The following is a 9,172-nucleotide window of genomic DNA, read 5'->3' as shown; positions in this document are numbered from 1 at the left end:
ACCGACCCCTTCTAAAATACAAATGCTCTGTAAGGCTACAATTGTTATTGCTACTTTTTCTTGTTCATCTTTGTATTCGGCCCTCTCCTATCCATATTCCAGTCTCTTATACAAATCAATGTATGATTGCTACGGTAACTTGGACCCTAGCAACCAGATTGCTGAAACTGCAAACTGGAGAGCTGCTGAATAAAAAGCTAAATAACTAAAAAAAACACAAATAATAATGAAAACCAATTGCAAATTGTGTCAGAATATCACTCTCTACATCATACTAAAAGTTACTGCAAAGGTGAACAAGCCCTTTAAATTGTGCATGCACTGATATAGCAGGGTAGAAGAAAGCACACAGAGAAACCCAATCATGGACCTGTTATAGAAAACATGAAAAATGAACCGGTGAAACGACTTAGTGAACTTAAGCTGCCCTTAAACCCCATACTTTGGCTACAGTCTTAACTCGGATGCACCGAATCTACTATTTTGGATTCGGCTGAACCCCCGAATCCTTCGCGACAGATTCTGCCGAATACCGAACCGAATCCGAACCCTAATTTGCATATGCAAATTAGGGGCGGGAAGGGGGAAAACATTTGTTACTTCCTTGTTTTGTGACAAAAAGTCATGAGATTTCCCTCCCCGGCCCTAATTTGCATATGCAGAAGGATTTGCCCAAATCCGAATCCTGCTGAAAAAGCCCGAATCCCGAACCGAATGCCAGTGACTGACTTAATAATGAGGGTAAAGCATATAAGGAGACTTATTGAGCTGATGCAAACAGAAGCTAAGTGCTTATATATACAGTAAATACATATAATCTAATGTAACAAAAAATAAGAACACACATTAAATGGTTGTTTGTAAAAATAGAAAGGGGCAATTTCATGATGAATGTAACCTAGTAAGCAGGACCGGGCCATGCTGACAGGGTGCCCTAGGTACCCCTGTTGGCTACCCCCCCCCCCCGTGAGTGCATGTGGAGGAGGAGGGAGGGGAGAGAAACGAAGGGGAAGGCAGGGGAGGGAGGTAGAGGGGAGAGGAGGGAGGCTACAACAGCAGGGGAGTGAACCCGGACTAGGGGTACCTGCCCAGTGCCCCCACATTTTTGCTCCCTAGGCAGGTGCTTCTTTTGCCTACCCCTAGTTCCGGCCCTGCTAGTAAGTGTTATGTACTGTTTAAGTACCAACTTTGCACAATGTTCAGAATTGATTTTGGACATCCTTCCACCAGGATGAGCAGATGATGCTGGGGCACCTCAGGCTTTAAAGGAACAGTAACACCAAAAAAGTGTATTCAAATAATTAAAATATAATTTACTGTTGCCCTGCACTGGTAATGGGTGTTTTGCTTCAGAAACTCTACTATAGTTTATATCATCAAGCTCATGTGTAGCCATGGGGGCAGCAATTCAAGCATGGGATACACCGTAGCTAACAGATACGTTCTGAAGAATCCCATTGTATATTACAGAGCTTATCTGTATCTGCTGTGTATCCTGTGCCTTTTCTCCTATTTCTCCTATTTCAGCTTTGAATGTCTGCCCCCGTAGCTACACAGCAGCTTTTTTATTTAAACTACTGCAGAGTTACTGAAACAAATACATCAGTTTTACCAATGCAGGCCAACAGTACGTTATAGTGCTATTCCTTTAAAACACTTTCATTTTTTTGGTGTTACTGTACCTTTAAATAGCACCACACATTTTCAATTAGTTTCATCAGGGCTTTAAATGCGTCAAAAAAAAAACACCCATGCAGCACACTGCTAGCACTGCAATACTTCCCTGGCGGAAGACGAGTCCAGGGGCGATCCTGGCCCCTCCGCTGCCTGAGGCAGCAGCATTTGCTGCTGCCCCCCCTCCCCCAGAAATTCGCTCTTAAAGTACCAGGAGCAGCATTTTTGCTGCCCCTGGTACCTAGTGGGGCGCTGCTCCTGAGGCGACAGCCTCAACTCGCCTCATTGGCGAAGCACCCCTGGACGAGTCAGCCGATATCCGCAAAAGACATGCTCGTAGATCGGCCAAATGGGAAAATTTTGATAATTGGCCAGTGTTTACTGCGGAATTGTCAGACACAGGTAGAATTCTGTTGTTTATAACTGACAATTCAGCTCTATGGGGCAGTTTGAATGGTAAATTCGAATTTTCCAGTTGGATTTTTGGTCAAAACTCACAAATTCAAGTTGGGAAAAATCCAAACTCGAATTTCTATTCGAGATTTATCACACCTCAACCCTGGGAACAACTCAAATTCGATAGTACGCCACCTAAAACCTGCCGAGTTCATGTAGAAGTCAATGGCAGAGGCCCAGTGAATCGAGTGCCAGCGATTTTGATTCTAGTTTTCGGGTCGGTAACATTCGTTCGAGTTTTAAACGTTTGATTTTTTTCTTGAATAAAATACGTTTTGAGGTCATTTGAGTTCATTCGAGGTAAAAAAAAACTCTATTTACTCTATACTCGACCATTGATAGATATGCCCCTAAATTTCTGTATTGAAAACAAATGATCTTTCTTGGTGGAAAGATCATAATTAATATGTCTGTGGTCACTTTAACACTACCCTGGATGTGGCAACATATAATGTTCTTTGCAGGCGTTTCCAACTCAGTGTGCACGTGCAATGATTCTGGAATTCTGGGGGGGAAAACACTGCACTGACGAAATGGCACTTTCCATCCGAAAATTGCACACTACTGTATTTGCATTTTCTGTCTTGGAGTTTAGCACTGGGCACTATAACATAGAACTATTTTAATGACGTTTTAACCACAGGAGTCACTAGTTCATTGCAGTTCATGGACAAGATATAATGTTTCCATGGCCAGTAAAGTTTCACTGTACATTATTAAACATAAATGCTGCTTTAAATAACTGTCCGTGTACAAAATTGCCTGTTTCTACATCATTAGAGTCAAATCTATTTTAACATAAAGAGAAAGTAAATTGTATTTGAACTAGGGATGCACCGAATCCAGGATTCGGTTCTGGATTCGGCCTTTTTCATCATGATTCAGCCGAATCCTTCTGTATTGTGAACCGAATCCGACTCCTAGTTTGCATATGTAAATTAGGGGTGTGAGGGAAATCACGTGACTTTATATCACAAAACAAAGACAATACTTTTTCCTTTCCCGCCCCTAATTTGCATATAAAATGCATATGCAAATTAGGATTCGCTTTGGTATTCTGCCGAATATTTCACAAAGAATGAAATAGTGGATTCGGTGCATCCCTAATTTTAACATAACGTAAATTGTCTTTTAATATAAATTATTATATATTCCCTACTTTTAAAGGGGGTACGGGATCTGTTATCCTGAATTCTGTTATCCAGAAAGCTTTGAATTACGGAAAGGCTGTTTCCCATAGACTCCATTTTATCCAAAAAATCAAACAATTTCCTTTTTTTCGGTAATAATAAAGCAGTACCTTCTACTTGATCCAAACTAAGATATGATTAAAGGGCATATAAAGTCTAAAATAGAATAAGGCTATAAATGTTGTATTCTGTATACTAAATATAAACATGAACTTACTGCACCACAACCCTAATAAAACAAAAAATGTATGATTTCAAAGTTGGCTACAGGGGGTCACCATCTTGTAACTTTGTTAAACATCTTTGCAAGACTAAGACTGTGCACATGCTCAGTGTGGTCTGGGCTGCTTAGGGATCGTCATAAACAAAGCTGCTTGAGTTCTGCATGGCTGGGAAGTAAGGCGGGGGCTCCCCCTGCTGTTCATAAGTATGATTGTTTCCCTGCTCAGCAGTTAGGGACCATCTGACAATTCCTATCCACAGCAGTAAATGAAGGGAGAATTTCACTGCATACAGTCAGGTTTCTTATAAAAACAGTACACATTTTTTAATTAAAGTATATTGGAGATAGGGTTCTTTTTCATTAAAGAAAGTAAAAATGGGGTTTTATTTTTTGGCCTTTACATGCCCTTTAATTGGAAGCAAAACCAGCCTATTGGATTTATTTAATGTTTAAATGATTTTCTTGTAGACTTAAGGTATGAAGATCCAAATTACAGAAAGATCCATTATCTGGCACATTCTGAATAACAGGTCCCATACCTGTATATTTTAATTTGCAATATAATAGACCTAGCTCAAATATTTTTGAGGTAAGACTTGTAACTTAATTACAGAGCTTCTAATTACACCATTATAGATGTTTACATGCTTCAGAGTATTTCATCTTCAGGTGCTTATTGACCTTTACAACTATTCAAAACCATAAATAAGCAAAGGCTGTTAAAGTACTACTTATGTGCAATCAACCTTCCAGTGGTGCTAGAGCAGGTGAGCAGCTATGCCTTTCCATCAGCAATAAAGTTTATCCTTGAAAGACAATCTCCACCTCTCTAACTATGAAAGTAGATGTATTTTGTTGCTCTGGGGCATTTTCAGCAATTACTTTATATGTGTAAGGGAAACATATTCATCTGAACATTGCAGGTCTCTATAAAAAAATATCAAAACAAAACATGCACATGGGGTAGTTTGGATGATACAATGTTTGTTCCAAAGTCTGTCACTTTGGCAGCCATTGGCGGTTGTATCTGATCCGGTCCTGGCTTCCATTGGGCATGCAATGGTCCACAGTTGCTGCCATCAGAAAGACACTGGGCTTGACTAGGGTTGCCACCTATCGGCCTTCCTATATTTTTTTTCTTTATTAACATCATTTTTACAGGCCAAGCCGGTAAAATACCAGCCAGATGGCAGCCCTAGGCATGACACACTGACCACAATGCATAATTAGGGATGCATTGAATCCAAGATTTGGTTCAGGATTCGGCTTTTTTCCCACAGGATTCAGCCAAATCCTTGTGTCTGGCCGAACCAAATGCAAATCGAAATTTGCATATGTAAATTAGGGGTGGGAAGGGAAATCACATGACTTTTCTTCACATAAGGACGTAACATTTGTTTTTCCCTTCCCTAATTTACATATACAAATTCAGATTTGGTTTGGGTATTCTTTCACAAAGGATTCGGCCGAATCCCAAATAGTGGATTTGGTGCATTCCTTTGCTTAATTCTGCAGATTGAAATTCTGGACTTTTATTTTTGCCCAGTAATGTGGTCGAGGATTAGGGATGTAGCGAACGTCGGAAAAAATGTTCGCGAACATATTCGCGAACTTGCGTCAAAAATGCGAACAGTTCGCGAACGTCGCGAACCCCATAGACTTCAATGGGAAGGCGAATTTTAAAAGCTAGAAAAGACATTTCTGGCCAGAAAAATGATTTTAAAGTTGTTTAAAGGGTGCAACGACCTGGACAGTGGCATGCCAGAGGGGGATCAAGGGCAAAAATGTATCTGAAAAATACATTGTTGACACAGCGCTGCGTTTTGTGCTGTAAAGGGCAGAAATCACACTACATTTCTAAACTTGTGTAATAAACTGCTTTAAAACGTCCGGCGTCTACATGCCAATCAAGTCGTGTAAAGGTTACAGCCTGTTCACACGCAAAGACAAAACGCGGCGCTTACTGCAACGCAAAAAAACGCAAAGAGCTTTCATGAATGATACCGTCAAGTGAGCAAATAATAGTTTTTAATTACTAGTTGAGCTTGTCACCTCCAGGATGTTCGTCCTGTTGGTGGCAATATTTCTGTAGTGGTGTGTTTAGCAGTCACCGTGCTTGTGCGCACGTGCACGGTCAGGCAGAGGTAATTCAATGTACAGTGAAGTGAACCAAAAAACACTGATTCTGCAGTGAGGGCCCAGTTTTGGTCTACTTTATTGATCACCTGCGGTGACCATAAAAGATGCGATTTTGCCACTGTTGCAGAACCCTGAAAAATTAGGCATGTGTACTTTCCTGAAAAATTATGTTTTTTTTGTCGCAGCCACTGAAGCACAGAGGCCAGAAAAAATATGCCATATGAATGCTAAAAATATAAAAAAATTTTGTCGCAGCCACTGAAGCACAGAGGCCAGAAAAAATATGCCATATAAATGCTGAAAATATGATTTTTTTTTGTCGCAGCCACTAAAGCACAGAGGCCAGAAAGAATATGCCATATAAATGCTGAAAATATGAATTTTTTTTTGTCGCAGCCACTGAAGCACAGAGGCCAGAAAAAATATGCCATATGAATGCTAAAAATATAATTTTTTTTTGTCGCAGCCACTGAAGCACAGAGTCCAGAAAAAATATGCCATATAAATGCTGAAAATATGAATTTTTTTTTGTCGCAGCCACTGAAGCACAGAGGCCAGAAAAAATATGCCATATGAATGCTAAAAATATAATTTTTTTTTGTCGCAGCCACTGAAGCACAGAGGCCAGAAAAAATATGCCATATAAATGCTGAAAATATGAATTTTTTTTGTCGCAGCCACTGAAGCACAGAGGCCAGAAAAAATATGCCATATAAATGCTGAAAATATGAATTTTTTTGGTTGCAGCCACTGAAGCACAGAGGCCAGAAAAACTCAGGATTTACCTGTCCAAAAAGTTTTGATTAAAATGAAACCAGTAGGGTTTGCACCCCAGTTTGTAACGGTGGCGGAGGGAGGAGGACGCTAAAGGACAGCTGTGTGTGGAGTCATGCGGCGTGCAGAGAAGCACAGCTGCATGGGGAGTCAGAACAAGTCTTCCGGCGTGCAGTAACCCTCCGAGATCCATGCCTCATTCATTTTAATAAAGGTCAGGTAATCCACACTTTTGTGACCTAGGCGAGTTCTCTTCTCAGTTACAATCCCTCCTGCTGCACTGAAGGTCCTTTCTGAGAGGACACTTGAGGCGGGGCAAGACAAGAGGTTCATGGCAAATTGTGACAGCTCTGGCCACAGATCAAGCCTGCGCACCCAGTAGTCCAGGGGTTCATCGCTCCTCAGAGTGTCGATATCTGCAGTTAATGCCAGGTAGTCCGCTACCTGCCGGTCGAGGCGTTCTTTGAGGGTGGATCCCGAAGGGTTCTGGCGCTGCCTTGGACTGAAAAACCTTTGCATGTCTGACGTTACAGAGTGGCCAAAGTGCATTATCCTTGCAGGTGCGCTCGTGGCAGGATTACTGGCACCTCTGCCCCTGGAATGTTGATGAGTTCCTGAAGTGACATCACCCTTAAAAGCATTGTACAACATGTTTTGCAGGCTGGTTTGTAAATGCAGCATCCTTTCGGACTTGTGGTACGTTGGTAACATTTCTGCCACTTTATGCTTGTACCGAGGGTCTAGTAGCGTTGCGACCCAGTACAGGTCCTTCTCCTTAAGCCTCTTGATACGGGGGTCCTTCAACAGGCATGATAGCATGAAAGACCCCATTCTCACAAGGTTGGATGCAGAGGTATCCATCTCCGCTTCCTCGTTATCAAGGACTATATCATCCACGGTCTCCTCCCCCCAGCCACGTACAAGACCAGGGGTCCCCAAAAGGTCACCACAAGCCCCCTGGGAAGCATGCTCCTGTTGGTCCTCCTCCTCCACAAAGCCACCTTCCTCCTCTGACTCCACTTCTGACACCTCTCCCTGCGTTGCAGCAGGTGCCTGGGCTCGTTCTGGTGATTCCGACCAGAAATCGTGCGCTTCCTGCTCCTCGTCACGCTGGTCTACAGCCTCATCTGTCACTCATCGCACGGCACGCTCCAGGAAGAAAGCAAAGGGTATTAGGTCGCTGATGGTGCCTTCGGTGCGACTGACCATGTTTGTAACCTCTTGAAAAGGGCGCATGAGCCTGCAGGCATCGCGCATAAGCACCCAGTAACGGGGGAAAAAAATCCCCAGCTCTGCAGATCCAGTCCTACCACCCAGTTCAAACAGGTATTCATTGACGGCTCTTTGTTGTTGCAGCAGACGTTCAAACATGAGGAGCGTTGAATTCCAGCGAGTCTGGCTGTCGCAAATTAAACGCCTGACTGGCATGTTGTACTGCTGCTGAATGTCAGCAAGGCGTGCCATGGCTGTGTAGGAACGTCTGAAATGGGCCGACACCTTCCTGGACTGCCTGAGAATGTCCTGGAATCCTAGGTACTTCGAGACAAAACGTTGGACTATTAAATTCAGAACATGTGCCATGCAGGGCACATGTGTTAAATTGCCCAGTCTCAGTGCTGCCAACAGATTGCTTCTGTTGTCACACACCACTTTTCCGATCTTCAGTTGGTGTGGGGTCAACCACCGATCGGCCTGTAACTGCAGAGATGACAGGAGTACAGATCCGGTATGGTTTCTGCTTTCCAGGCACGTCATCCCCAAGACAGCATGACAACGGCGTACCTGGCACGTCGAATAGCCTAGGGGGAGCTGGGGGTGCACAGGTGTGGAGGAGGAGGACCCAGCAGCAGAGGAGGAGGAAGCAGAGGAAGAAGACGAGGTAGAGAGCGAAGGAGGAGTAGAGGTGGTGGCAGAACCTCCTCATCACTCATTATGTCCATCTCTGTTGTGTTGTCTGCCAGAATTATATCTGGTGTAACGTCCTCATCGCCTTCATCTTCTTCTGCCAATAATGGTTGCGCATCACTCAGTTCAAGAAACTCATGTGTAAATAACTCCTCTGACTCCAGTGAAGAAGGGGCGCCGGTGGTGGAGGAAGTGTTACGTGGGGTGCCCATAGCAGAGGAGGATGAGGATGTTGTGGCAAAGTTAGAAACGGTAGAGGATGGGGTGTGCTGTGTAAGCCAGTCAACTACCTCTTCAGCATTTTGGGAGTTCATGGTAATTGCCTTTGTAAAACTGGGCAATTTCCTAGGGCCACAGGATAGCATAGCAGCACGGCCCCTAGTACCTCTGCGTGGCGGCCTGCCTTTGCCTGGCATTTTTTTTAAAACAACAACAACAACTCAGGTGGTGTTTCTGGAGACGGTATTATTATTGATATTTAGACAGAATGTGAACAAGCTCACACAGCTAGGCGGCAGTTGTTTGAAGAACACACTGGGCAAACAATGTCTGCAAGGTCAACGTATACACTACAGCAGTGGATACGGAATATATTATTGCTGCTTGGAAAACGTCACTCAGGTGGTGTTTCTGGAGACGGTATTATTATTGATATTTAGACAGAATGTGAACAAGCTCACACAGCTAGGTGGCAGTTGTTTGAAGAACACACTGGGCAAACAATGTCTGCAAGGTCAACGTATACACTACAGCAGTGGATACGGAATATATTATTGCTGCTTGGAAAACGTCACTCAGGTGGTGTTTCTGG

This window comes from Xenopus laevis, chromosome 6S, assembly GCF_017654675.1.
Source record: "Xenopus laevis strain J_2021 chromosome 6S, Xenopus_laevis_v10.1, whole genome shotgun sequence".
In the NCBI taxonomy this organism is placed as follows: domain Eukaryota; kingdom Metazoa; phylum Chordata; class Amphibia; order Anura; family Pipidae; genus Xenopus; species Xenopus laevis.
Note: the sequence above shows the minus strand (reverse complement) of the source record.